Source organism: Chionomys nivalis, chromosome 1, assembly GCF_950005125.1.
Source record: "Chionomys nivalis chromosome 1, mChiNiv1.1, whole genome shotgun sequence".
In the NCBI taxonomy this organism is placed as follows: domain Eukaryota; kingdom Metazoa; phylum Chordata; class Mammalia; order Rodentia; family Cricetidae; genus Chionomys; species Chionomys nivalis.
In genome coordinates, this window is record NC_080086.1 from 65,182,123 (window position 1) to 65,199,275 (window position 17,153).

Genomic DNA, 17,153 nt, shown 5'->3' on the forward strand with positions numbered 1-17,153 from the left:
CCTGTAGTATCATCAGGTTGTAGAACTAAACATAAATACTTCAAGAAAAGAAAAACACAGAAACAATTCTTGCAGTTCTCAGTGTTCACAGTACTGATCTGTACTTTACAATCAACCTGCAGCTTCCACTAAGTGCAAAGTTATTTTTTCAAACAGCAGCAATCTATATAACTGTGTAACACAACCATATAAATGTAGAGTGCTTAAAATCAAAGTACTATCACAGCTATATTCTGACTAACTAGACATAATCTATCCAACAATATTTAATTTTTTTCCAGAGCTGGAGAGTGAACCCAGGGTCAGTGTATGGTGGGTATATCCTACCACAGAGCTACCACTCCAGCCCTCAACTGTGATTTAAGAGGTTTCACACAACGAAATGGCCAGGGAGAGGAGGAGTCAAGCCGCCTTTCTGTGTTAAAGGTTAGTTTAAGAATCACACTGTTGGGGAAGTGTGAACTGGTACCTTAATGAGTCCCTAACTTTGTTTAGTAGCTGGCTGGGAACAGAAGATTCCGCTGGAGATGGCAGCTCCTTGGAAGGCACATAGATGTTTCAATGTGGGGAAGATACGTGGTGATGTGGGACCACTACCCCTAATATCACTGACTTCCAACCCAGTTTTATGCAACATTCTATTCACAGCTCTTCCCAAGTTTACCACCCAAATACTTCAACATTGACCTGCTTCTGGCCATTCCACTTTGTCAGTTTGCATTGTTTAACACGATCCTTTTCAACACACCAAGGCAAATTCTTGTGAAAGTCTAATGTAGTGGAGATGAACAAATATGTCCAGAGTTGTCAGAGATTAAAAAGAAGTTCAGTATCATAATGAGGATTAAGAATCACAATATCGCTGGGCGGTGGTGGCTCACGCCTTTAATCCTAGTACTTGGGAGGCAGAGGCAGGCGGATCTCTGTGAGTTTGAGGCCAGCCTGATCTACAAGAGCTAGTTTTCAAGACAAGCTCCAAAGCTACAGGGAAACCCTATCTCGACCCCCCCCCCAAAAAAAAAGAATCAGAACACCTGCCATGATGTCAGTTATGCCACAGAGCTACCTGTGTGACAGGGAAGTGAGCCACTTCTGTGTGAGCTTGGAAGAACATCTTCCCACAATCATACTTTGCTAAGCACAGACCCAGCTAATAGCCTTCCTGCAACTTCACGAGAGACTCTCAGGCAGAGGCACAGGGCTATGCTGCTCTCAGAGTCCTCACCCACACAGTAAATATCTGCTGCTTTGATTCCTAAGTAGCTATGCAGTAACAAGAAAGTATGAAGCAGGGCAGCCTGAGGAGTGCTTCAAGATTAGACCCTACTTAAGATAGATTTCACATCTTGTCTGGGTCTGTACTGCACTATGAAAATCCAAGAACGATAAAGTTATTCTTCCTCTGCATCTGAAATATGCAGAAGAAATATGCCAGTTTTTGATGTAGTCACAATATATCTGACCAACATCTTAGAAAAGGAAAGATTTATTTTGGCTCACAGTTTCAACCACTGCCAATTGACTCCACTGTTTTAGTCCTGCACCACAGAGGAAGCATCAATGCAGAAGAGATGGTTGAAGAAAGCTGCTTACCTCATGGCATCCAAGAAACAGAGAGAAGCCACGTTTGGGACTATAGGGATTAACACCAAAAACCTTTAGAGGCATACTTCTAGTGATTGACTTCCTCTAAGACCCAACAGCCCAATAATCAATAAACTCAACAATAGATTAATTCACTGATGAAGTTAGTATCCTGGTGATCTAACTACCTCAATAGTGACACCAGTTCGAGACCAAGCCTTCTGGAAGACACTTTACATTCAAACCATCAGCATGAAACATTACTGAAAACGGCAACTGCAATTACAGATAAAACTGGAAAAGCACAGTAAATGCAGGGTGTGCAACCCTGTCCACAGGAGGCAGGGGCATGAAGGTTGCACAAGATAAAACTGGAAAAGCACAGTAAATGCAGGGTGTGCAACCCTGTCCACAGGAGGCAGGGGCATGAAGGTTGCACAAGACCTGAATGACCACAGTCAAGAGTTTAAAATAGGGGTCTCAGTTCCCAGCCACAATGTGCTACAGGACTGTTAATGTATCTAGGGTAGTTTAAAAATACATGCTTTGTCAATTCAACACCCTGAACTTGTATAATTCCCAGATCAATACAGTTACACCCAAACCTGCTATTCTCTGAACCAAATTTAGTGTATGCATATATACATATACACAAGCATACATCTGTAATGTACTACAGAATCAAACCCAGGGCTTCTTACATGCCAGGCAAATGCTCTACTAACCGAGCAGTGTCCCTGGCTTTCAGGAGCTATAGCCTGAATCATGTCAATGGTCACAATTTCTCTGTGAAGAATATTTAGGACTTTTGAATGAGTTACTATTAACAAAGTATACTAAAGAGTAATGAAAGTGATTTATATTTTCTAACATAGTCTTGGACTTAATACCTGGCACCACATAAAACAAAACTAGGTGCAGTATTATTATACATCTGTAAATTCAATAGACAGAATTAGGAATTCAAGATAATCTTTGGCTACATGGGAAATTTGAGGCCAGCCTGGGCTGCACGTGAGCCTATGTCAAAATGTATGCATGTGCACATGCCAACACTTGCACATATGTTATTCTAGTTTCTAGTTTCATTACTCCAATCAGGCTGGCTAATTGGATTTTGAGTTGGCATAGTGATGCATGCTTTTAATCCCAGCACAGGGCCAGGGAGGAGGGGCAGAGAAGGCAGAGCTCTGCAAGTTCAAGACCAGCCTATTCTACATAGCAAATTTCAGGCCAGCCAGAGATACACAGTGAGTGAGTCAGACTGTCTGTCTGACTCTGTCTCTCATTCCAAACACACACACACACACACACACACACACACACACACCCTATTTAAAAAAGACAAGGCTTCTCTGTGTACCCCTGGCTATCCTGGAACTCTATAGACCAGGCTGGTCTCAAACTTACAGAGATTTGCCTGCCTCTGCCCCCTGAATGCAGGGATTAAAGGTGTGAGCCACATTACCCAGCTCCAAATAGACCCTTTTAAATTACATTTTAGCAACTCAGATTTTTAGCTAAATTCATTTGCTCATTAAAATCTAAGTCTATTTAGGATACTCATTGTTTTGGCAATGTACACAGTTCCTTCCCTTGTGGTACTTACATTCTCTCAAAAGGGAAATGAGTAAATAATTAAAAATAATTATGAGTCAGGTATGGTGGCATATGCCTGTAATTCCAGCACCCAGGTAGCTGAGGGAGGAAAGTCATGAGTTCCAGGCCAGCCTGTAGCAAAATTCTGTCTTAAAAAAGAATTATTGTAGCTTGTGTCATAAATGGAGAAGTAAAAAGGACTAATTGAACATTCAAGGTGGGGGTTATTCAATCCAGGAGTGGGCAATTTTACTCAAACCTAAGGATCTAAGCTACCAATGAAGAGGAGCAGGGAAAAGCCTGTTCAGAGACTCATCCAGGAGAATACTACTTGAAACTCAAAGAAGACAGCTGAGCACACAGAAGGAAGATGAGAAGAAAAAGATGATATGGAAAGGCAAACATGGCCAGTACTTAAAAGGATCTGAGACCGTAAGAAATATCTAGGGCTTTAGATTAAAATCAAAAGAAATCATTATAAGGAATTCTCAGTCACAAAGTAAAATGGCTTAAATTCTGTTTGCTGTGTGGAAACTAGATTAGAGCTGAGAGTACAGGATGAGCCCTGAAAGACTGCTAACACTATAACCCTGGTGCAGTTTGGTTTACAATGGTGGCAGCAAAAGGAGAAATAGCAGATCCCAAACTATCTGATGGTTTTCTGAGTTGAACTAGGTGTGGAAAGTCAGGATGAAAGAATTGCCAAGGATTCAAGTCATTCACTGACTATAGAACTCTGAAAAAAGCAAACCTTTCTTGGATGGTGAAGGGGAGAGGTACAGTTAAGAAATGTGATGAACTCTACTGTGGACATGGTAAATCTGCAGTGCCTCCAAATCACTTGAGTGTTGATGTTATATAGCCTGGCTATATGTAGCAAGAATAGAAGTCTAGCTAAACATAGACAAGTGGAGTAGTCATTTATATAAATGGTAATTAAACACACTATCTAAAGAGAAACAGCAAAGAAGATGAAAAAAAGAACCCAGCCCAAGTGTGTCAGTACCTGAGGCAGAGGAAGACAACATTAAAATGAAATTGAAAAGCAGCTGAGAGCTAAGACCAGATAATAACAGTGCACTAGAATAAGTGAAAGGCCCCCTAAAAGGTAAGTCCACATCCTAATCTGGAAGCAGTACTTTATTTTGAAAAAGAGACTTTGTAGATGTAATTAAATGAAGGCCCCTGAGACAAAGAGATCATTTAGAATTATCCAAGTGAATTCTAATAAGTGTTCCTGTAGAAGAAACACAAGGAGGGGGTGGGTGATTGCAGAAAGACAGGAGGAAAGAGGTAATGTGACCAGGGAGGCAGAGACCAGAGTGATATCCCCTTCAAAGAGAGCTGATACCCAGCAGAAGCTAGAAGAGGCAAGAATAGAGCCTTCCCTGGAACCACTGAGGGATTGTGGGGCTCAGCTATATTGGTTTCAGATTGCAGGCCTCCAGAACTATGAGAATCAGTTTTAAGATATCAGTTTATAGTAATTTTGTTACAGCAGCTATTAGACACACTAATGCATGCCCAGACAAGTGCCTATGGATGCTTAAGACTGCTGAAAGGTTGAACAAGAAGTGGCTGAGGAGTCTATAGAAGGTAAGAGCATGGAGGATACTTAATAACTGAATGAGAGCAGTCTCCACGAAGAGAAAGAAGGGGCAAGGCCAAAAGGTGGTGGAACAACCAGCAGGTGACATTGAGAGATAGCTGCCAAAGAAGGTAGCAGGACTTTGTGGAATCTAGAGGGTCAAGAGGTTGACAGAAACTTTTATCTTCACACTGATAAGGTCAGTGCATGTTAAGTGACAGTAAGAGGCTCTAGTAAAGACAGAAGAAATAAAGGACCATCTAGGTCCTGGGAAAGCAGGAGGATATGTTGCTGCTATCATCCTCATCGTCATTATCATTATTATTACTATTACTGTGGTTCTGGCTGGGCAGAAACTCACCATATAGATCAGACTGGCGTTGAACTCTCCTGTCTATGCTAGGATTAAAGGTGCAAAGCACCATGCTTGGTCCAACTGTTACTTTTGAATAGCTGAGATACTCCCATGATCTAAAGTCCAAACAGGTGGAATTCATACTAGTAATAAATGGTGGCAGGGTAAGCAATGAATCAGAAAAAGAGGAAGATAGAGGAAGAGCATGTAGAGGGAGATCATCTACTGCCAAGCCACATAAGACACTCCAACTTGTGGCATTAGTGCTGCGACACAGCTGCCAAAGTGCCCTATCAAATTCCAGCTCCCTGGTTACCATTTTTGCTTCTCCTAATTATTTGCAGGGTCATACACATACACATGCTTGCATGGACACACACACACATTTTTTGAGACAGGGTCTTACTCTGAAGTCCAAGCTGGCCTTGAACTTGAAATTCACCTGCTTCATCTTCTCAGGTGATAGAATCAGCCACATACTATTTAGGGTTCAATCTGTAGTTCCAAAAGAAAACAACAACAGATTTATAACTGATGTGATGGCTCCCACTATTACCCCAGCATTGTAGAGGCAGGAAGATCATGAGTTTGAAGCAAGCCTATGCTACAAAATGAGACACCGTCTTAAATAAACAATAACACACAACTTCATAAGCCTTTTATGTAGAACTTCTTTTACGTGTCATATTTTCTTCATACTATGTGCTTTTCCTCTCATATTCAACAAAGCCTTCCTTCATTAAGTATAAATTTGGTGGGGTCTCTGGAAAAATAAGAGCAGGAGTGGTGGCTCGTTTTCTGTAGGGTGGGGGTATCAGAAGGATATATATTCAGAGATGGAACAACTAAGTCCCAGATACCCTCTAATTAGAATGATTTTATCTTCCATATTTCCATTTTTATGAGAGGTGGTTTAGATTTTAGTAGAAAACAGCTATGGAATTACCCTGTTAGGCCTTCCTGACTACAAGACATAAATATTCCAATACTCTCCACTTAATGCAAAACAGCACTTACAAACACACTCTTAATGTGCTTATCAAAAAGACAGAAAACTCAACTGTCCTGTAATTACTTATAATTACAAGTTGACAAAGTCAGGGCTGTGGCACTGGCTGGTAATCCCAGTTATTAAGGAAGCTGAGGCAGGAGGATTGGAAAGTCAAGGCCTGCAAGAACTATAATGACATCAAGATCAGACTGAATAATGTAGTGAGGTACTATCTCAAAATTAAAAAAAAAAAAAAAAAAAACATAAAAAAGGGATGTCCCAGTGAGTCCCAAGCTGAAGGAGGTGGCCCTGGGTGGTGTGGAGTGCTGTGGCTGACTGGGCCTGCCAGCTGTAGCGAAGACCCAAGATTTATTTCGTAAAGAATTAGTGCTTGGAACCAGGGACCTGGGCTGGAGCAGGCTTGGGACAACCGAACTCCACAGGAACAGAACTGAGCCAGAGACCTGGGCCAGAATGGGCCTGAGGCAATAAATTCCACAGGAGTAGGCCTAAGCCAGCTACCTAGGCCAGAGCAGGCCTGAGGCAGTGAACTCCACAAGAGCAGGACTGAGCTAGGGACCTGGGTTGGAACAGACCTGAGACAGAACTCTACAGCAGCAGGTACAGGGGAACAACTGCTGAACAAGTGGGTCAGAGCCAGAGATCACTGCAATCTAGGGAATCGGGGACCTCCAAGGGAACAGACCTGAGCCAGGACCCCTGCAGGTCTGAGTATGAGTCTGGGGCCTCTGAGGGAGTAGGCCTGCACCAGGTCCTCTGTGGGGCTGGGTGCACCAGAGTCTGGGACCTCCAAGGGAGTAGATTGGAGCCAGAGACCTTTGCAGGACCAACCCCAAGCCAGGGACCTCTGCAGAAGCAGATCCAGACCAGGGACATTCACAGAAACAGGTCTGAGCTGGCAACTTAGACAAGAGCAAGACTGAGACAGCAAACCCTGGGAGAGTTGAGCGACCTCCAGGAAATGGAGTGACTAAAGGGGTAACAAAAACCGTGGGGCTGAGTGTAACACAAGGAACAACCATCTGAGCCTTTGATCCACTGGCACCTAGAAGATTAATCATCAGAATCACAGAGAGCCCCAACCACACCAATTAGAGAAAAAGAAGAGTAGACAAAATAAGAACACAAGGAGTAACACAACACCAGTAAAATCTAGAGACCCTACAACAGCAAGACTTGAACAACCAAATATAGGTAAAGCAGAAGAAAATGACCTAAAAATAACTTCAAGAGAATGTTTGAGACTCTTAAAGAGGAAATAAGAAATCCCCTCAAAGAAATGGAAGAAAAGACAAAAAACTGGAAGACATCAGTAAATCCCTTAAAGAAAACCAAGAAAAAGCAATCAAACATATGAAAGAAACTATATTCAAGACTTGAAAACTGAAATAGAGACAATAAAGAAAATAACCGAGGGAATTATAGAAACAAAAATCATGAGAAAACGATCAGGAACCACAAATGCAAACATAAACAGCAGAATACAAGAGATAGAAGAGAGAATTTCAAGAGCTGAAGATACAATACAGGAAATAGATTCATAAGTCAAAGAAAACATTAAATCTAACAAAAGCTTAACCCAAAATATCCAGGAAATATGGGACACCATGGAAAGACCAAACTTAAAATAATAGTTATAGAAAAAGGAGAAGTTCAACTCAAAAGCACAGTAAATATATTTAACAAAATCATAGAAAAAAACTTTTCAAGCCTAAAGAAAGATATGCCTATGAAGATACAAGAAGCACAGAACACCAAACAGACTGGATCCAAAAAAATGTCCCCTTGCCATATAATAATCAAAACACTAAACATACAGAATAAAGAAAGAATATTAAGAGCTGCAAAAGAAAAAGGCCAAGTAACATATAAAGGCACACGTATCAGAATTACATCTGACTTCTCATTGAAGACAATGAAAGTCAGAAGGCCAAGGTCAAGTGTTATACAGACACTAAGAAACCATGGATGCCAGGCCAGACTACTATATCCAGCAAAACTGTCACTCACCATAGAAGGACAAAACAAGATACTCCATACCAAAAACCAGATTTAACCAATACCTAGCCACAAACCCAGGCCTACACAAAGTACTAGAAGGAAAACTCCAACCCAAGGAAGTTGGCTACGTCAACAAAAACACAGACAATTGATAATCTCACAGCAGCAAATCCCAAAGGGAAAAACACACAAATTAACATCACCAACAATGAACTTAATTACAGGAGATAGCAATCACTAGCCATTAATATACCTTAATATAAATGGACTCAACTAACCTATAAAAAGACACAGGCTAACAGATTGAATACGAAAACAGAATCCATCCTTCTCTGCATACAAGAAACACACCTCAACCTCAAAGAGAGACATTGCCTCAGAGTAAAAGTTGGGAAAAATTTTTCCAATCAAATGACCTAAGAATCAAGCTTGTGTAGCTATCCTAATAGCTAACAAAATAGACTTCAAACTAAAATCAATCAAAAGAGACAAAGAAGGAGATTCATATTAGTCACAGGAAAAAAATCTATCAAGAGGAAATCTCAATACCGAACATCTATGCCCCAAATACAAGGGAACCCTCATATATTAAAACAACAACAACAACAACAAAAAACACTTCTAAAGCTTAAATTATACATTAAACCTCACACACCAATAGTGGGAGACTTCAACACTCTACTCTCATCACTGGACAGATCAGTCAGACAGAAAATTAACAGAGAAATAAGGGAACTAACAGATGTTATGACTCAAATGGACTTAACAGACATCTATACAACATTCTATCCAATCATAAAAGAATATACCTTCTTCTCAGCACCTCATGGAACCTTCTTAAAAACTGACCACATACTTGGTAACAAAACAAATCTCAACAGATTAAAAAAAAAACTGGAATAAATTCATGTATCTTATCAGATCACTATGGCTTAAAACTAGAATTCGACAGCAACACTAATTCCAGAAAGCCCACAAACACATGGAAATTAAACAATGCTCACCTGAATCATCAATGGGTCAAGGAAGAAATAAAGACTTCCTAAATTATGCAAATTTATGGGACACAATGAAAGCAGTGTTAAGAAGAAAGTTCACAGTAATAAGTGCCTACATAAAAAAGCTGGGATAATCCTACACTAATGAGTTAACAGAACATTTGAAAACTTTAGAGGCAAACTCACCCAAGAAAACTAGACAGCAGAAAATAATCAAATTGACAGCTGAAATCAACAAAATAGAAACAAAGAAAATACAAAGAATCAATGAGACAAAAAGTTGGTTCTTTGAGAAAATCAACAAAAGACAAACCTTTATCCAAACTAACCAAAAGGCAGAGAGAGAACATCCAAATTAACAAAATCAGAAATGAAAAGGGAGACATAACAACAGACATGGAGGAAATCCCAGAGAATCATCAGGTCATATTTCAAAAACCTGTACAAAATTAGAAAACTTAAAGGAAATTTCTGGATAAATATCACATACCAAAATTAAATCAAGCCCAGATAAGCAAATTAAATAGACCTATAACTCCTAAAGAATTAGAAATAGTCATCAAAAGTCTCCCAACCAAAAAAAGCCCAGAACCAAATGGTTTAAGCTCAGAATTCTACAAGATTTTCAAAGAACTAGTAACAATACTCCTCAAATTGTTCCACACAATAGAAACATTAGGAACATTGCCAAACTCTTTTTATGAGGCTACAATTATCCTGATACCTAAACCACAGAAAGACATTACTAAGAAAGAGAACTACAGACCAATCTCACTCAATGAATATTGATGCAAAAATACTAAATAAAATACTGGCAAATTGAATCCAAGAACACATCAGAACCATCATCCACAATGATCAAGTTGGCTTCATTGCAGAGATGCAGGGATGGTTCAACATATGAAAATCTGTCAATGTAATCCACCATATAAACAAACTGAAAAATGAAAACCACACCTCATTAGATGTTGAAAAAGCTTTCGACAAAATACAACATGCCTTCATGATAAAGGTCTGGGAAAGAGCAGGGATACAAGGAACAGACCTAAACATAATAAAGGCAATATAAAACAAGCCAACAGCCAACATCAAACTAAATGGAGAAACTACTGAAATCAGGGACAAGACAAGGCTATCCACCCTCTCCAGGTCTATTCAATATAGTTCTTGAGGTCCTAGCTAGAGCAATAAGATTAAAAAAAAGGAGATCAAGGGGATACAAATCGGAAAAGAAGTCAAACTCTCACTATTTGCTGATGACATGATAGTTTACATAAATGACCCCAAAAATTCTACCAAGGAACTTCTACAACTCATAAATACTTTCAGTAATGTAGCAGGATACAAAATTAACTCAAAAAAATTAGTAGCCCTCCTATACAGACGATAAATGGGCTGAGAAAGAAATCAGAGAAACATCACCCTTCACAATAGCCACAAATAGCATAAAATATTTCCTAGTAACTCTATCCAAACAAGTGGAAGACTTGTATGACAAGAACTTTAAATCTTTGAAGAAAGAAATGGAAGAAGACACCAGAAAGTGGAAAGATCTCCCATGCTCTTGGGCAGGTAGAATTAACATAATAAAAATGGCAATCTTAACCAAAAGCAACCTACAGTTTCAATGCAATGCCCAGCAAAATCCCAGCAAAATTCTTCACAGACCTCAAAAGAACCGTACTCAGCTTCATATGGAAAAGCAAAAAATCCTGGATAGCCAAAACAATCCTGTACAATAAAAGAACCTCTGGAGGCATTACAATCCCTGACTTCAAACTCTACTACAGAGCTACAGTACTGAAAACAGCCTGGTATTGGCATAAAAACAGACAGAAGAACCAATGGAACCAAATCGAAGACTCAGATATTAATCACTTTCAAACACCTGATTTTTGACAAAGAAGAAAAAGTATCAAATGGAAAAAAGAAAGCATATTTAACAAGTGGTGCTGGCATAACTGAGTATCAACATGTAGAAGAATGAAAATAGACCCATATCTATCACCATGCACAAAACTCAAGTCCAAATGGATCAAAGACCTCAACATACAGCCAGCCACACTGAACCTCACAGAAGAGTAAGTGGGAAGTACATTTGAACGCATTGGCACAGGGAATCACTTCCTAAATATAACCCCAGTAGCACAGTCGTTGAGAGAAACAATTAATAAATGGGACCTCCTGAAACTGAAAAGCTTCTGTAAAGCAAAGTACATGGTCAACAAGACAAAACGACAGCCTACAGAATGGGAAAAGATCTTCACCAACCCCACATCAAACAGAGGTCTGATCTCCAAAATATACAAAGAACTCAAGAAACTGGTCATCAAAAGAACAAATAATCCAATAAAAAAAAAATGGAGTACAGACCTAAACAGAGAACTCTCAACAGAGGAATCTAAAATGGCTGAAAGACACTTAAGGAAATGCTCAACATCCTTAGTCACCAGAGAAATACAAATCAAAACAACTCTGATATTCCATCTTATACCTGGAAGAATGGCCAAGATCAAAAACACTGATGACAACTTATGCTGGAGAGATTGTGAGGGAAAGGGAACACTCCTGCATTGTTGGTGGACCAGAGCCAAGAACACAAAATATAAAGAATTTAAAAAGCATTTGAAAAGTGTCACGAAAGCACAAATTCAGGGTTTTCAATTAGGAATGGATCACCTGAAAGCATTTACATGCCCCCACAGCCCCTCCCAATTCTGCTTTGTCAAGTCTAAGACTTTCATTTTTGCTTGTTAATTTGCAACCGATCATTCTGATAGAAAGACTAAAGAGAAGCCAGGTGGTGGTGGCACAAGCCTTTAATCCCAGCACTCGGGAGGCAGAGGCAGGTGGATCTCTGTGAGTTCGAGGCCAGCCTGGTCTACAAGAGCTAGTTCCAGGGCAGGCTCCAAAGTCACAGAGAAATCCTGTCTCGAAAAACCAAAAAGAAAAGAAAGAAAAAAAAGAAAGAAAAAAGAAAGCCTAAAGAGGACTATAGGCCATTCCTTTAATACACTGGCAAAATTCTATGTGGAACAGAAATTCTAATTAGTCTAATTTCTACAAAAATTCTCAAACTGACATTCTTTAAACACTAGTCTAAGGAAAGCTTTGAAACAAACAAATCTCATAACGAAGTGCTGGAGAGATGGTTCAGTGGGTACAGTACTTGTTGTGTAAGGAAGAACCTGAATTCAATCCCTACCACCTATGTAAAAAAGCCAGATGCAGGGCTAGGGCGGTGGAAACAAGAGGATCTCTGGGACTTGCTGGCAAGCCAGCCTTGTGAAATCAAAGAGCTCCAGGTTCAGTGAGAGACACTGTCTCCAAAAAAAAAAAAAAAAAAAAAAAAAAAAAGATGGAGAGCAATTGAGAAAGATACCTAATGCTGACATCTGGCCTCTACATGTGCACATATGTGATTATATATGCTTACATGTACACACCCACAGAAGTCTTGTTCAATTTACCAAATACTTCATAATTTTATTAATTTAGTCATTTCTTTTATTTTTATCTATTAGTTTATTATTATGATGATGTTAATGTAACTCATCCAAAATTCAGGTGCTGACTTACAATGACAATAGTAAGAGCATCACCTTGAGGAGGGGATGAGGCCTGGGAGCTCCTCTTTCAAGTGGGATTAAGGGCTTTCAAAGGGGTTCCACATAGCATCTGGCTCTCTCACCCTTCTGTCTTCTACCTTGTGAGAACAGCAGAGAGGATAAAAGGTGCCATCCTGCAAACAGGGCAGCCTCACAAGAAAAGCAAACCTGTCACACTGCCTTGATCCTAACATCCAGAGCTATAAGCAATAAAACTCATGTTCTTTATAAATAGTCAAAGTTATTTTATTATAACTGCACAACCAGACTCATATACCTGTTTACATGTTTAAGATGTGGTCTCTCTCTATATAGCCTTGGCTGTTGTGGAACTAAGAACACCAGGCTAGCTTGAACTCACAGAGATCCACCTGCCTATGCTCCAGAGTGCTGATAATTAAAGGTGTGCACCACCACAACTAGCTATTTATTTCATTTTTTAACCTAATGCCTTTAACAGACCATAGACTTTCATAAACAACGCCCTAAAGATAGATGTTCTATGACATTATCCTATTGAATATGTACAAAAATCACAATAGGCTCCATAACACACTTAAAAGCATTTCCAAAGGGAGAACAGATTTACCAATATTTAATGACAAGATTGTACCCAAGATCCATCTTCAGATCTTCCCTAGCTGAAGGCAGTAAATCATCTTTTCAGAAAAACATCATAGGGGTCAGCAGAGGGATCCTGATTTTTCCAGCTTAGCTCCAAAAAGAAATATACCATTGTTAAAACAATGTCTTTTTTTTTAACAAAGACTAATAAAAAAAATTGAGGCAATTATTACACATAAAAAGTGTTACTTTTCTTACCAAGTCTCTAATGTCAACTGACAACAAAAGCAGAACTGTCAGAAATGAAGCGACAGAAGTCTGAATACATCTCTGCTAAGAGTCTTTCTTCCCCACCCTAGAAGTCTGAATACAGTTCTGCACCAGATTACAGGATCTCCCCTGTAATCACCTCTCTAAGAAAACTGGACTCAAATTATTTGTATTAGGAATAGTCTACTTGTAACTTGAAGATTTCCTGAGAGTGAGCTTCTAGCATGCATCTGTGCACCCACCTCCTAGCCCTCAAGAAATGGTTTTGTTGATATCTGTCATTTCTAAATGTACTGGTATTCCAAGTCTCTTTTCTTAAGGATGTCTGTGCCTTTCAGGGTAAGAGTATGATCACTTTGCATTTTGCAAAACTGATGACTCCCTGCTCCGATCTGTTTCTGACAGTTTCAGTTACTTTTTTTTTTTTTTTTGGGTTTTTCGAGACAGGGTTTCTCTGTGGTTTTGGAGCCTGTCCTGGAACTAGCTCTTGTAGACCAGGCTGGTCTCGAACTCACAGAGATCGCCTGCCTCTGCCTCCCAAGTGCTGGGATTAAAGGCGTGCGTCACCACCGCCCGGCCAGTTTCAGTTACTTAAAGCTGACTTTTACAAAATGTTTATGTGTTTTTGTTTACTATTTAGTGGCCTCATAAGCTGAAGGCGAGACAAAAAAGCTGCCACAGTGGAATCATCTGAAGTCAAAGAATTCTATATTACCAAGACCAACCAAATGACCATTGTGTTTGATACAATTTTGAGAAGAAAAATAAAAAGAATTGTCATAACTAAGAGGGAGAAGAGAACCTAAACATGTTTTAATGAGACAGAAACACAAGAGATACACACACACTAAAACTTCCTGGGAAGAGCCATATTTCAAGTGGGACAAACTTTTTTTAAGTTAACTATTTGATGGAATCTTGTTCAGGAGGCCAAGGTCAGGCAGAACTGCTCTCTGGGAAGGAGGAGAGTGCTTCCCTGTATGGCAGCACAGTGAAGACAAATAGGTCAGGGAGGTTTTATAAAGGAAAAAGCTTTAGTAGTGGAATGAACTACACCTCAAGACCTTGGGGAAAACTGCTCAGGAGCCTTGGACTAAGTATGTAAACTGTAAGAATAGAACTAAAGTCATGAAGAAAGCATTTAAGCCAAGTTCCCCTAGACCAGCAGTTCTCAACCTGTGGGTCTTGATCTCTTTGGGTCACATATTAAATATTTACTTATAGCTGGGTGGTGGCGGCAGCACATACCTTTAATCCCAGCACTCGGGAGGCAGAGGCAGGTGAATCTTCGAGGCCAGCCTGGTCTACAAAGTGAGTTCCAGGACAGCCAGGACTGTCACACAGAGAAACTCTGTGTCAAAAAATATATATATATTTTAATATTTACATTACATTTCATAACAGTAACAAAATTAAAGTTATGAAGTAGCAATGAAAAAATTTTATGGTTGGGGGTCACCACAACATGAAGAACTGTGTAATAAAGGGTCACTGTAAACATTAGGAAAGTTGAGACCACTGCACTAGACCTTTTGAATAAGAAAAGTCCCCTCCCAATAACATAGAATATAGAAAAAAGCAAGTGAACCACTCAAAATCCAGGGAATAGAATATAATGAAGTTACAGCTCTTACAAGTACTTAATGGCTATTCTTTCATAGGCTCTTCAATCTGGTCTGAGGTATTAATTCACCATAGAAGTGCCAGAACCTGACTTAAGCTTAGATTTTTCTTTCCTGAAGTCCATCCTGGAGGCAAGTGTCCTACTATGAAGCTATACTGATGTTTGTTTTACTTTTCTTTCAGTCTCACTATGTCAACATTGACTGGCCTAGACATACAATGCAGACCAGGCTGGCCTTGAACAAGACCTGCCTTTGCCTCCCAAGTACAAGAATTAAAAGCATGCACCACCATACCTGGCTTGTTTTGTTTTTTGAGACACCATACCTGGCTTGTTTTGTTTTTTTGGACAGGGTCCTGTTAAGTTGTCCAGATTGGCCGAAAACTTGCCATGCTCCTGCCTCAGCCTCCTGGGCATCTGGAATTAATTGCATGTTATCACCTCACCTGATAAACCCATGCTCTTAATTACTACACATTTAATTTCAGAAAAGCTATGAAAACCAACTAACTGATTTTTTTCAAACAGTGAAAATAGCCAGGGAATAGGAGCTGAAGAAAAAAATGCTATTTGGTATGAGAATTGAGGTAGTTGGAAGGAACACCATTACCTATCAGTATGTTTAAACTACAATACACTATACCCCTTAACATTCAATCTGGTGATTGCTAATTCTTTCAGACTACCTATAATCTCTTTTTTAAAAACATTTTTAATAATTTGTTTATTCTTATTTTATGTACATTGGTGTTTTCTTTACATGTATATCTGTATGAAGGTATTATATCCCCTAGAACTGAAGTTACAGACAGTTGAGAGCTGCCATGTGGGTGCTGAGAATTAAACCCAGGTTCTCTGGAAGTGCAGCCAGTGCTCTTAACTGTGAGCCACCTTGCCAGCCCCCACCTATAATCTCTTATAGGCAACTTTAACATCCCAAAAGCTTTAAAAAATTTAGCCCCCCCCCCATGTATTTTAGAACTTAGCTGATAGTAAAACTTGACCTCAACTGATACGAGGCCTTCATTTACTCACCTGGCACAAACACTCTTGTTTGCTTAGAAGTATGAACATGTCTAACAGTGATGCCCTAGAGCTTCAGAGTATTATATACCACAAAGAGCACATCTTTCTAGACTGAGTCTCATCTGGCCTTATAGACTTTAGAGCCTCTACAAATTTACCTTCCAAAGGATCTCATTTCTGAGAGTTGCTACATTTCTGAGGTACTCTACAGTCTTCAGGAATTCATAAACCAGAAATATTTTGAAATATCTTTAGCAAAACAGGATTACAAATTTTTTAAATTGCAAAATACAAAAATCTTATTGATGTCATTTTATAATAGCACTGAAAAACGTAGGGAAGGCTCAATTTAATGCAAAAGACAATTTGATAAACCATTTGAATTGAGTTTTATGAAAAACACAATAGGTCCTCATTTTTCTTATTCTACAGGTTGGTGAAAATTCACAAGAGACTAGCACCATCTAACCCAAGATTTAACATCAAGATGTTAATATAAAATTTCTTTAGGTCACTAGGTTGAAGAGATGGCTTTGTCGGCAAAGTTCTCAAGTATGAGGACCTGAGTTTGAGCCCCAGAACTCATGTAAAATTGCTAGTAACCTAAGCACTGGGGAGACAGAAACAGGAAGATCCTTGGGGACTCGCCACCAGCTAGTCTAGTGGAATCAGTGAGTCTATGTATAGTTGAGTGTGACTTGTCTCAAAATGTAAAGTGCATGACTGAAATTCAGGCCAGCATGATCTCCACAGAAAGTTCCAGGACAGCCAGGGCTCCATAAAGAGGCTATGTAAACAATGAGCAAACAAACAAGTAAATAAAGTGAGAGTGAGGAAGACATTCAACACTGACCTCTGGTCTACAAACACAGGCACACTTATACAATTATTGAAGTTTCTAAAAATGTAGTCTCTGAGGCTCCA

General features: G+C 39.4%; 1 protein-coding gene across 4 annotated transcripts in view; it reads right to left on the reverse strand.

The window, feature by feature from the left end:
* Paip2b (poly(A) binding protein interacting protein 2B) overlaps window positions 1-17,153 on the reverse strand; it is a 35,642-nt gene that overhangs the window by 12,347 nt on the left and 6,142 nt on the right. For 2 of the 4 annotated variants that reach the window (XM_057778120.1, XM_057778111.1), the window contains one exon: window positions 15,530-15,620. The exons of the other annotated variants lie outside the window; for them this stretch is intronic. The gene's annotated coding sequence lies outside the window, so the exon portion shown is untranslated. The remainder of the gene's footprint in view (window positions 1-15,529; window positions 15,621-17,153) is intronic. 4 annotated transcript variants of the gene reach the window in all.